Source organism: Hemitrygon akajei, chromosome 27 (genome assembly GCF_048418815.1).
Source record: "Hemitrygon akajei chromosome 27, sHemAka1.3, whole genome shotgun sequence".
Classification (NCBI taxonomy): Eukaryota; Metazoa; Chordata; class Chondrichthyes; order Myliobatiformes; family Dasyatidae; genus Hemitrygon; species Hemitrygon akajei.
Window position 1 is genome coordinate 33,877,405 of NC_133150.1, and position 13,841 is coordinate 33,891,245.

Consider the following 13,841-nt stretch of genomic DNA (forward strand, 5'->3'; position numbering starts at 1 on the left):
AAGTCTAGGTCCTGAACTCCATCTCATTGATTAAAGGACCCAGAGGGTCATCAGAACTCAGTCCCCCTGCCTGGAATACTGACCCCGGAACCAGCCGACAACCCACTGAACTGGGGTGGTGGGCCTCTCATCCACTCTCTGCTCGTCTGACATTCAACATCTGACCACAGATGTCCCACATCACATCATTGGTCTTCAAATGCAGGGCAGAGATCTGGACTCCCGCCTGACTTCTAGTTCCCCCCCCCCCCCATTCCAGTACCTAAACCCTAACCTGACCCCCTAACTCCTCTCTCTGTCCCCAAAACCATTCTTACCAACCTAAAAGAACAACTAAAAAACAAATAAATCTGAGCTGCATTTCAAAGGAGGTTTTGAAGTTCAGCGCCATCTTGGAACGAAAGAAAAGGGACGGATAAGGGAACTCAGACCCAAATCCAACAAAATCCAGTCTGGTTCTTACACCACAATTCTGCGGGACAATTGTGCAAATCACATAGATAGATAGATAGATAGATACTTTATTCATCCCCATGGGGAAATTCAACTTTTTTCCAATGTCCCATACACTTGTTGTAGCAAAAACTAATTACATACAATACTTAACTCAGTAAAGAATATGATATGCATCTAAATCACTATCTCAAAAAGCATTAATAATAGCTTTTAAAAAGTTCTGAAGTCCTGGCGGTAGAATTGTAAAGCCTAATGGCATTGGGGAGTATTGACCTCTTCATCCTGTCTGAGGAGCATTGCATCGATAGTAACCTGTCGCTGAAACTGCTTCTCTGTCTCTGGATGGTGCTATGTAGAGGATGTTCAGAGTTATCCATAATTGACCGTAGCCTACTCAGCGCCCTTCGCTCAGCTACCGATGTTAAACTCTCCAGTACTTTGCCCACGACAGAGCCCGCCTTCCTTACCAGCTTATTAAGACGTGAGGCGTCCCTCTTCTTAATGCTTCCTCCCCAACACGCCACCACAAAGAAGAGGGCGCTCTCCACAACTGACCTATAGAACATCTTCAGCATCTCACTACAGACATTGAATGACGCCAACCTTCTTAGGAAGTACAGTCAACTCTGTGCCTTCCTGCACAAGGCATCTGTGTTGGCAGTCCAGTCTAGCTTCTCATGCAGCACTGACCAATGTTCCCTCTAACTTGTAATGACCAGTGTGCACAAAAATCTAGTGCTGTGCACTTTTTTGCCCAGTGATGTGTGTGCACTGAATTTTATATATAGAGGCAGTCATTTTAACAGTTAGTAATAAGAATTTTGATCTCTTCTGAGTTTGATCATTTTCACTCTCGTTCATCTGCAATCTCACAAAACATACATAGCAGGCCTGTAAGTGGGTAATGAAGGGTTTTCTTGCCCAAGCTTTTGCACACTGTCCATATGTGATCTGCTTGCTAAATAATACCCTTGAAAGTCAAGTTTCCAAATATCATTCCACTTCTTCACAACAAATTCTCCAGCAACTTTTGCATCACATCAATACACGCAGGAAACACCAGTGTCTGTATTGTACACAAATATTTCTCGTTGCTGCATGTTCCTGACTTCATGAGCTCTCAGTGTAGTGGATTCTACTGCTTTATCGAGTCATTCCAATTTAAATAAGCTAGCAGTTCTTTTGCGCTTCACACCCCTTCTTTAGAATTCAACATAGTGAATCAATAATAACAGTATAAATAAACCAGTTCTAAAATCTGCAGACAAACATCGCAAACTCCACATTATCAATACCGTCCACATCAGAAACCGGAAAAGGAAATGCGATTGTGTATGATCATGAAATACACTTAACATGCCAATGAGGTAGAGGATGACAATCTTTAGTGAGCGGTTTAAACTCCTTTGTGCGCTAGTAGCAAAAGATGTGTGCACAGACTCACGCTCACCTTAGAGGGAACATTGGCAATGGCCTGATTGCATTTTCTGGAGCATCAGAGCGGATCATGTCACTTTTCCCTGCTGCTCCACCCCCCTCAGCCTCAGCCAATTATCTCATTCATCAATGCCAAACACAGCACCAAATAATCCTCCCTACTTCCTAATTAACCTTGAGTGCTGCCTCATCCTTTGCAACCAGTTACTCCTATATTTAGAAAGCAAAACATGAACTTTTCCTTTCGAGAGCTCAGGACAGCCCACGGGATGCTACGGTCAATGAAGTACTTGGTGTGAGTCATTGCTATGATGTAGGAAGCAAGGCTGTTAATTTGCAGCCTGTAAGTTCCCCCACACAGTATGCTCCCACACACCACAGAGGAAAACAACAAGGTAATTGCCTTTATCCTTGGTCAGTAGCTTTGAGTGCTCCGCATTCTCATGTCAGTGACTTGCACTTTGCCTCTGAAACCCATTCCCTTCAAATTTCAGGTTTCAAGTTCAAGTTTATTGCCATAGGCACACTTACTCAGGGTATGAATGCCACATAGGTTAGCTCTCTGCAGGAGCAGCACAGTACATTACAAACATGAGAAACATCAATTACATAAATTTAAATTGATATGATAATGCATAATTTATTATTAATATCCCATAACTTACAGGACAAAATAAATAAAAAATAAACCTAATAATATTAGTGCAAATTGAAGGAAATATGGTCTGAGTTAGAATTAGGATTCTTCAGGTCGGTTCAAGAACCTGATAGCAATGGGGAAGAAGCTGCTTTTGGACCCTGAGATGTTGGTCTTCAGGATCTTGTAGCTCCTGACTTAAAGCAGCATTGAGAAGAAAGTATGGCCCAGATAGTGGGCATCCCTGATGATTGGTGATGCCCTCTAGAGACATTGTCTGTTGTAGATGGCCCAATGGTGGGAAGATGGAATTGGCTGTTGTCTCTTGTGTTCCTCAGCATTGGAATCTCCATACCCGGTCATACATCTGTCAAAGTTTGCCAGAGTCTTCACTGAAAGTCAAATCTCCCTAAAATCTGAGAAATTGTAGATGGTAGTGCGGAGTCTTCATGATTGCATCTAAGTTGGTAAATTGATTCAATATGTAGTGAGATACAGTGAAAACTTTGTTTTGCATGCCATCCATACAGTTCATTTCATCACATCAGTACAAGGGAAAAAGAACAGGAGAATGCAGAATGAAGGGTCACAGTTACAGAGAAAGTGTAGTGCAGGCAGCAGTAAAGTACAAGGCTATGACAGGATAAATTATGAAGTCAAGGATCTATCTTATTGTAAAGAGGTCTATGTGCTGGACCCAGCATAGATTCTCCGTGATGTTGACTCCCAGGAACATGAAGTTGTTCACCATTACAACTGCCGACTCTTCAACAGGGACCGTGTTGAATGTTAATGAATGTTAATGAACTCTGGTTCAAATCTGTTTAGTAATATTAGCTAAGAAATAAACATTGGCTTGAACTGAGTCATGGAACACTAAAGCACTGAAACAGGCTCTTACCTGCTGGCCCGATCTCCTGCCTACTCCCATCAATCGACACACAGACCTTAGCGCTCCATACCATTTTCATCCATGTACCTATCAAACTTCTCTTAAATATTCCAACTCCATTCACATCCACCATATCCACTGGCAGCTTGTTCCACACAATGAGTGAAGAAATTCCCCTTAAATATTTCCACTTTCACCCTAAGCCTATGACCTCTGGCTCCAGTGGGGTATCTCTCTGGTTATAACGGATAATGGCCTGGGGTATTTTACAAATACCTGAAGGAGCAGGTGGCGTAGTGGCATCAGCGCTGGACTTCGGGGCGAGAGGTCCCGAGTTCAAATCCAGTTGGCTCCCTTGCACGCTGGGTTTAAGAGCTGGTGATCTCTTAAAAATAATCACCTGGCAGAAGGCAAAGGCAAACCACTGCTGTAACTTGCCACGTACGTGATTTCCCAATATGTCAGAGCGGCGTGGAGGGAAATCGTCGGACAACAAAAGGAGTTTAACTTTTCATCGAAAAAATGTTCCCTCTGAGTGTCTCTGGACCTGTATCTCTGGACCTGTACTCGTCAGAGTTAAGAAAAATGATGAGATTGATGAATGATGAAGAAGAGATCTCAATGAAACCTATCAAATATTGAAAGGCCCTAGCTGGGACAGTTGTGATGTTGGGTAACCCAATAGTCTGGGTTGGGGGGGGGGGGGGGGAATCTAGGACCAGAGAGCACAGCCTCAGAATAGAAGAATGTCCCTCTAGAACAGAGATAATTAAGAATTTCTTTAGCCAGAGTGCAGGGAATCGATGGATTTTATCATCACAGGTGGCTGTGGAGGCCAGGTAATCAGGTATATTTAAAACAGAGGATGATAAGTTCTTGATTAGTAAGGGTGTCAAAGGTTACGAGAAGGCAGGAGAATGGGGTTGAGACGGATGATAAATCAGCCATGATGGAATGGTGGAGTAGACTCAATGAAGTAAATGAGCTAATTCTGTTCCTATGTCTTATGGTCTAATGAAAGTATGGTACACCCTCTTACATGGTAACCTAGGTTTGATGCTCAGGTCTCTGAAATGGGCCTTCAACCCTTGAACAATTTAATATGTTTGGACCTGGCACTGAGTTTCAGAGACCCAGTTTAGTAGGACAAATCATCTCCTCGTTCTATTTTGTCAGTATCTCTCTCCCCCTTCCTATCTCTCTCTCCCCCTCCCTCTCTCTCTCTCTCCCCTCCCCCCTCCCCCCCCCCCCCTCTCTCTCTCTCTCTCTCTGTCTCTCTGCTTTCTCTTTGCTTTGCATTGACAGAGTTTCTCAGATAATGACACAGCAGAATGTCCACTGTGCTGTTGAGAGGTTTCCCCCATCAGACACAGAAGACATGATCGGCTCATAAAAACCAATGAGCTGAACTGATCACTACTATAACCAGCCTGGCTTCTTAAAGGTCGGGAATCTTTACACAATCAGCAAAGGCTTGTGTGTTTGCAGCACAGAAGTGACAATGGAATATTTTGAAGGCAGCTAATTCTCTTTGTTGCTGCTCACTTGCTGTGCTGAGCAAATACTTGAATAAATAGTGAGAAGTCTGTACAATTAATTAATTACCCAACACTTGGACACAGTGCTATATTTAGCTGGGGATTGTTAATTGCTAGTTGGTACTCTGACAATTCAGTCTAAGTTCTTGCAGGTTATCAGTTTCATTATGTTTTTTATTGTTTTTTAATAATGAAATCATGTTATAGGCAGGGTTGAGTTAGCTAAATTCCAGTCCCTTTGGGCAATATGGAAAAATTGAGTTTGCTGGTCCCTGATCATTACCATAAGGCCATAAGACATAGGAGCAGAAATAGGCCCTTTGGCCCATCAGGATTAGTCAGTCATTCTATCGTGGCTGATTTATTATCCCTCTCAACCCCATTCTCTTACATTTGATGCTCTTACTAATCAAGAACTTTTCAACCTCCACTTTAAATACATCCAATGCCTTGGCCTGCACAGCCATTTGTGGCAATGAATTCCACAGATTCCCCACCCTACCATGGCAATACCTTCACTAGCATGTGAAAATTCCTTTAGGGAGGTAAGCATCTATGATTGACTGATCAGAAAAAGGTGGAACTGGGCTTTAGTACCTTAGCATGTTAAGCAGGGATTCCCAACATGGGGCCCATGGACCCCTCAGTTAATGGTAGGGGCCCATGGCATAAAAAAGTTTGGAAACCCCTAACATAAAAAAAAGTGAATGAAAAGACATCAGAACTAAAACATTAATTTTATCTCTTTCCACTAATGTTGCTTGTCTTGCTGAGTTTTACAGCATTTTCTATTTTAATATAGAACATTACAGCATAGCACAGACACTTCACCCCACGATGTAATGCCAATCATTTAAAACACTCTAAGATGTAAATCTCATGTTTCCTTCCCAAATATCCCTCCATTTTTGTATCATCCATATGCCTCTAATGTATCGGTGTCTGCAGTGTGTTCCACATACCCACCACTCACTGTGTAATAAAAACTTCTTAAAGATTACTCATTGCTTCACTGTATATACTGGCTTTTCAACAGTTTGTTTTTTGTGTAAGAGTAATGCATAAGAAATTGTACACCAGGAGATACAAGAAGATGGTGGCCAACATCTTGAATGGAGGTTTAGTAACAACTTTATCAGGTGGAGAGATTTGTCAGAGAAGCTACAGCCTATTAAAACTGGTCAGAGCCACCTTTGTTAGAGTGAAGGAAATCAGTGGTGCAGGTGTCCGCCAGAATTAGAGGGGCCCAGAGATCTTGTAGGGCCTGGGATACTTATGAAGATTAGATGAGATTTCAACAAGATTCCTAGACACTCCTGCTCTCAGAAGGCAGTGAATCCCTGGAACTCTCTGCCACTGAGGGTGGTTGAGGCCACAACAATAGATGTGCTTCAAGCAGAGATAGTTAATGATTTTGAAGAGTTGAGCTTTATGGAGACTGGTGCAGGAGTTGAGGTTAACGTAGATAAGCCAGTGTCGTAATGGATAACAGGCTGACTTGAAAGGTCTGGTGATCTACTACTGATCGTATTTTCTGGTGCCCATTTCCACTGTAGTTTTGCTGGACTGGAAGCCAAAGCTGACCAGTGAACAGGAAGGAGGCAGTAGAGTACTGGATTGCCTCAGATTTATGCCGGCTATGTGCTAAGAAGCAATCAGTATACCACTTGTTTATTCCTTCCCATTTTTTTTCTCACTCTCTTCTTCCTAACACCCTCCCTTTCCATTTCTCTCTGTTGTTAGAAGTAGCAATCCAATGCATTCATTAGAAATCTGCCTCCATTTGAACAAGGAAAATCCCAATGTGTATTCCTTAAATCCAGTCTGAGTTCTCTAACTGGAAGGTTTTCTCCTTCATATACACTACAGTTTAGAAATATTCCTAACCTTAGGGAAATGTTCCTCATTTGCTCTCAAACTGTACAATTGATCACAGTAAGGAGCCTGATGCATTGGCTTCCAAGGCTGGCCAGGCTGGGTGAAGATGATATACTTTCAAGACTTGTTGAGCAATGGAGTCACATAGATAGATATTCCGCAGCATACATTGCTAATAATTTTGACGATTCAGGGTCAGTTATTAAAAATCTTCCCTGTGGAGTTTCAATGGTTAGAATATCGAGCATAGCAGTTATATTTCATATATTAGAACAGTGACAGCAATTCCATGATATTTCAAAGATCTGCATTGATCTGATCCAAGGCCATGAAAGCTCACTATGCCTTTTATGCTCACTTTGGCTGACAAAACATGGAGGCAAAGTTCAAAGTACATATATGTAAAACCCGGAGGTTCATTTCCTTGCAGGCACACTCAATAAATCCAATAACCATAACAGAATCAATGAAAGACCACTCCAACTAGGTCTAAAACAAATGTGCAAAAGACAACGAACTGTGCAAATAAAAAAGAAAGAAATAATAATAATAATAAACAAATAAGCAATAAATATCAAGAAGATGAGATGAAGAGTCCTTGAAAGTGCGTCCATATGTTATGGGAGCATTTCAGTGATGGGCCAAGTGAAGTTGAATGAAGTTATCTATTTCGGTTCAAGTACCTGATGGTTGAGGGGTAATAACTGTTCCTGAATCTGGTGATGTGAGTCCTCAGGCTCCTGTACCTTCTTCCTGATGGTAGCAGCAAGAAGGGAGCATGACCTGACTGGTGGGGTGGGGGGGGGGGGGTGGATTCTGTGATGATGGATGCTGAAATCCTCCAAGAGTGCTCCATATGGGTGTGCTCAATGGTGGGGAGGGCTTTATCCATGATGGACTGGGCCACATCCATTACGTTTTACAGGACTTTCCATTCAAGAGCATTGGAGTTTCCATACCAGGCTGTGATACAGCCAGTCAATATACTCTCCACTATACTTCCATAGAAAGTTTTCAAAGTTTTAGTTGTCATGCTGAATCTTCACTAACTCTTAAGGAAGTGGAGGAGATGCCATGCTTTCTTCATAATTGCACTTACGTACTGGGCCCAGTGCAGGTCCTCTGAGATGATAACCCTGAGGAATTTAAATTTGGTGGCATAAGGCTGACATGAGGGCATCCTTCAGGAGGATGAACCCTGAAGAAACATCTGGCCCCAATGGGGTAACTGGGCGAGTTTTGAAGACCTGTGCTGATCAATTGGCTGGAGTGTTTACGATATCTTTAAACTCTCGATTCAGTCGTCAGAGGTACCCACCTCGTTCAATTATAGCGGTACACAAGTAGAACATGGTAAGCTACCTCAATGACTATCATCCAGAAACATTTAGATCCACTGTAATGAAGTGCTTTGAGAGGTTGGTGATGAATCAAATCAACTCCTGCCTGAGGAGTGACTTGGATCCACTTTGGTTTGCCTTTTGTATCATTTTATTGGCTCTTCATTCAACCCTGGAACATTTGGGCAGTGAAGATGCATATATCAGGACGTTCTTCATTGACTACAGCTTGGTATTCAATATTGTCATCCCCTCAGAACTACGGTAATCAATAATCTCCAAGACCTTGGCCTCAATACCTCCTTGTGCAACTAGATCTTCAATTTCCTCACTTACAGACCCCAGTCAGTTTGGATTGGCAACAACATCTCCTCCACGATCTCCATCGCCACAAGTGTACCACACGGCTGTGTGCTCAGCCACTAATCTACTCACTTTATGACTGTGAGACCAAGCACAGCTCCAAAGCCATATTTAAGTTTGTAGATGACACCACTGCTGTAGGCTGAATAAAAGGTTGTGATGAATCATCATAGAGGGAGATTGAAAATCCGACTCAGTGATGCCACAACAACAACCACTGTGAATGCCCATAAGAAAATCCATCTCAGGGTTGTGTACTGTGACATGTCTGTACTTTGAGAATACACTTACTTGGAACTTTTGAACTTTAAACACCTCTATTTCAGGAGGCTAAAGAATCTTGCATGCCTCATTGACCCTTACCAATTTTTATTGATACACTATAGAAAGCATCCTAACTGGATGCATCATGGCAACGACTCTGCCCATAACCACAAGAAACCACAGAAAGTTGTGGACTTAGCTCAGTGCATCATGAAAAACAGTCTTTCCTCTAAAGAATTTGTCTATACTCTTTGGATTTCAAGGTGGAAATGTATCTCTACCAAAGGAGGTATGAGGTGTTCCTTCCCTCCGCTAGCCAGCAGGTCACCCTTGGGCAAGGTGTAGCACCTGCTTAGTAAACCCCCCCCCCCCCCACTGGATCAGAGTGATGTGTAGCCAAGGGAGCAGGTGGTGGATGGTCATATGAGAAGCTGGATCATATCACAATTCCTGGTTATGTGACCACTGACACCAGGCAGACAAGCTCTGAACAGTAAATGGCTGGGGTCACCTGTCTTATAAAGACACTGTCCAGAAGAAGGCAATGGCAAAACAGTTCTGCAGAAAACTTGCCAAAAACAATCACGGTCATGGAAAGACCTTGATCTCCTATGTCATATGACACAGCACGTAATGAACGAACTATACTTCTCGCTGTCTCAGTAAAGCAGCCATGGACCAAACTATGCACAGATATTCTGTTTTCTCACCCCCACTCCCATCAAGTAAAAGATACAAAAGCCTGAAAGCATGTACCACCAGGCTCAAGGACAGCTTCTACACCTCCATCATAAGACTATTGAATGTTTGCCCAGTGGGATAAAATAGACTCATGACCTCACAAACTACCAAGTTATAATCTTGAACTTAATTATTTACCTGCACTGCACTGTCTCTGTAGCTGTTACACTTGATTCTGCATTCTGTTATTGTTTTATCTTGCACTGCCTTGATGCACTGGATGATGATTCGATCCATGTGAATAGCGTGCAAACAAACTTTTCACTTTACCTCAGTACATGTGACAATAATAAACCAATTCCAACTCCACTTCCAAAACCAAGTTATTTTTTCCTGGTGGATGGAAATGGTTTGAAGTTTAAAAGGTTTCTGATAAAAACATGCTCGTTCTATTAATAAGATGGGATCTAAAAATAGCCATGGTATTTCCAACTACAGCAGCTACAAAATTCCCCTTTCATTAATCTGATGCAGAAGCCTACTGAGGATGTTTTGTTCTGAGCTCCTTAGCAGGATAACTATTAGATGTTGATTATCGAGGCAGGTTAAGGGAGTGGTGCATTTGCCCTCATGGTCCACGGGTAGTGGGCTGAGCAATTTCGGTGAGCTCTTCGAGGCCTGGGGCATGCCACTGGCTGAATTCCCTCATATCTGGCTAAATATATTTTGATGAACTTGCAGTGTCGATGGTGTGGTCCTTAATCCTAGTGGGTGAATGTCAGCATTTACTAGTGGGCAGGTTTGCTGTTACTAATGGCTCTTTTGTCTTCCTTGTTCTATCCATTCACATCAGGATACATCAGGATAACAGGCACTGACCAGTTACACCCATGTGACTGATTAACCTACTAACTCATTCATCTTGGGAATATGTGAGGAAGCCAGAACACCCAAAGGAAGCCCACACAGTCACAGGTACAATGTATAACTTCCTTACAGCCAGCGACAGAATTGAACCCAGGTTACTGGTGCTGTAATAGCCAGAAGGGTGATTTCAAACAGGGTTTGAATACTTCCAACAAATCTGCTTGAGATCGTGAACTATATGTGACTGAACTTTGCATTAAGGCCCATCCATTGAGATGCTCCCACAACCAACGATCTCACTTTGAGGACTCCTTATCTCGTATTTATTGCTACTTATTTATATTTGCAGAGTTTGTGGTCTTCTGCACTCTGGCTGATCTTTCACTGATCCCGTTACAGTTACTATTCTATAGATTTGCTGAGTACGTCCCAGGAAAATGAATCTCAAGGTTGTATATGGTGACATATATGTACTTCGGTAATAAAATTTACTTTGAATTTTGAAGGGTAGTTTGTGAACCCAGAAAAGCATTCTGTGGTGCGATTTTCTGTAATGCAACACCCACACCTCACCAGTCCCCTTTTTCCAATAGAATCCCATGTTATAAGTGGAGATATGTTCCTCCAGGATGTTTTACTCTCATATTGTGCTTTTTTATTGAAATAAATAGATAAATAAATAACAAACATGAGAAAATCTGCAGATGCTGGAAATCTGAGCCACACACACACAAAATGCTGGGGGAACTCAGCGAGCCAGGCAGCATCTGGGGTAAAAAGCACGGTCAACGTTTCAGGCTGAATCCCTTCAGCAAAGAAAACTTATCAGCAATGAAACTGCCATTATTGACCAGTTGAGGCCAACATTAGGCTTGGGATGGACAAGGCTTTTGCGAAAGAGGCAACAAGTTCTGTCAGTTTTATTCTGAGTCAACCATTTCTGTGGGGCAATATTGGATATGACACCACCACATTAGTTGGCTTGGCAGTCACAATTAAGTCCCTACTTTGCCACCTCCTCGCCAGTCCAAGGACATGGGAACAAATGTCTCAGAGTGCAGCACACCTGTGCTCTTCACCTTACAGGCATCTTCTCCAGAGCACAATGATCATAGATTAGGAAAGGGTTTAGGAATGGGGAAACCTGGGGAAGAGATATGATTTGAGAAACCATCAGAATCAGGGTTATTATCACCAACATATATTGTGACATTTGTTGTTTTGCAATAGCAGTGCACAGCAATACATAAAAATTACTATAAAATATAATAAGTAAATAAATGGTGCATAACAGAGCAAAATTGTGAGGTTGTGATCATCATCGTTTACAAGAGAAAGGTAATGTAGAGTAAGCTTGTGGGGTTAATGTGACATGCTGCAGCGTGGGAGGCTGCTATGGCTTACTGGAAGGTCAAGGATTAATCTAAAGACCTGCCCATGGCTACAGCAGCCTCCCACACTGCGGCATGACAGAAAATACCTCACAGATGAACAATGTGGTTGTGCTGTGTTCAGAGAGTTCTGCTTAGAAGTCTCTGGACTGGACTGGAGAGCCATACCTACCCAGGGGAAAGGCTTCGGGGGTAAACCCTGAGGAAGAAGTTTGGAGCCGGGGCCCCTGAGGCCATTTGATGTTGCCTACAACTTCTCTCTGGCAACCTCTGCGACAACACTGGTGCCAAGCTGTACCAGCGCTTGCCCTTCCCTTGGAAATTGCAAATTTTATTTATTCTGTATGTCAGATTTCTGGGTGGTGATCAGTGAATTATGTAAAGGCACCTTTCTGTAACCCTGACTTTTGTGATGCAAGGTCTGTTTGTATACAACTTTTTGATTTATGACACCATTATATCTCATTAGGCTTAGCTACACCATCATAAAATGTGTCATGGGATGTTAAGATTTCTGCAATTTATCAAGCAAGTATTTAGATTTATAGACCATCCGTGTTACTAGAGAAAAAAATTAATTCATGAAGATTACTGTTGGTGATCTTACCTTTGACGTTTACTGTGAGCACAATATTTGCTCACAGTAAGCAGCCACTAACACAAAATGATTGATGAATTTCTGTTTGTTAAGGAATTAGTGCTATGCAATAAACTGGCAGCAAATAGAATTCCATTGCCTTCCTCAATGGATCACTGGTCTAATGTCTAATGTCTTCATAAAAGTCTCATTAAAATATCGGTCTAGATCAGGGGTTCTCAACCTGGGGACTTGGACCCCTTGCTTAATGGTATTGGTCCATGGCATAAGAAAGGTTGGGAACTCCTCATCTGTTTGCTGCAGGTTTTGGACTAAGGTGAGGAGCTAAGACCTAGAGGGCAACTTTCTACAGTCCCAGCAAGCGAATACCCACAATAGTCCCTCTTCATCTCTTTCCAACTTCTGTGCACACTCTTCTTCCAATACTACTTCCAGTATTGCCCCGAATCCAGCAGCAGCATCGAGCTGCTACAGAGCTTCCCTGAGACGATCCACGGGTTGCCTTTGACTGATGAACACAGCGCTCATTGTGCAAACATCCCATGACTTCGAGAGAAAGTTGCATTGTCATATTATGCTTTCAATCTGTCAGGCTCTGCCTTGCTAACAACTGGCACCAGATGTTCATTTTTTGCTATCTTGTGGCTTAGGCCTACCCATGTTTTTCGGAGGCTCAGTAGAGGACAGTGCATTAGCCAATATAGCTTTCAGCCCGCAATATGTGAAATTTGCATATTCTCCAGGTGACTACATAATTTTCAATGGTTCAACTTAATATCACTGAATGTACACAGTATACAACCCAAAATCCTTACTCTTCACAGACATCCTCGAAACAGAGAGAAAAAAGATTCAAAGAATGAATAACAGAAAAACTATTAGAACTCCAAAGCTTCCACACATAAGCAGTAGCAAAAGCATCAATCTTCCATCCCTCTCCGTCCGCCAACTTGCTCCAGCAAAAACATCAACCTACACCACCAACCATGCAAGCAGTAACAAGCCCCCCAGAGACCATGATCTAGAGTCCATCAAAACTATCATCCACCCCAACACTTTGTCATCTCAGTGGTGTTTGTCTGAATGCTCTGCTTTCCACCCACATCCCAAAGACATGTTGGTGCACAGGTTAGCTGACCAGAGCAAATTGCCCCTAGTGTGTAGGTGAGTGGTAGAATCTGGGAGGAGATGATGAACATGCCAGCAGAATAAAATGGCTTAGGGAAAGGTTAGTGTAAAAATGGATCCTTGATGGCTGGTGAGAGATTTGTTGGGCCAAAGGGCTGTTTCCACATTGTAGCTCTCTTTGACTCCCTAACAAATGAGCTGCTTCTTGACAAGATGTGACGGTGCTATGACTGAGGTCTATATAGCAGGCAGGCAGCCATCAACCCTATCTCATGCTACCCATTGTCACACTTCTCCTGATGTTGGGATGGTTTGTGCCAGATAATGCATATGGCCTTGGGGGTTAAGCAACCTGGTACTATGGCCGAATT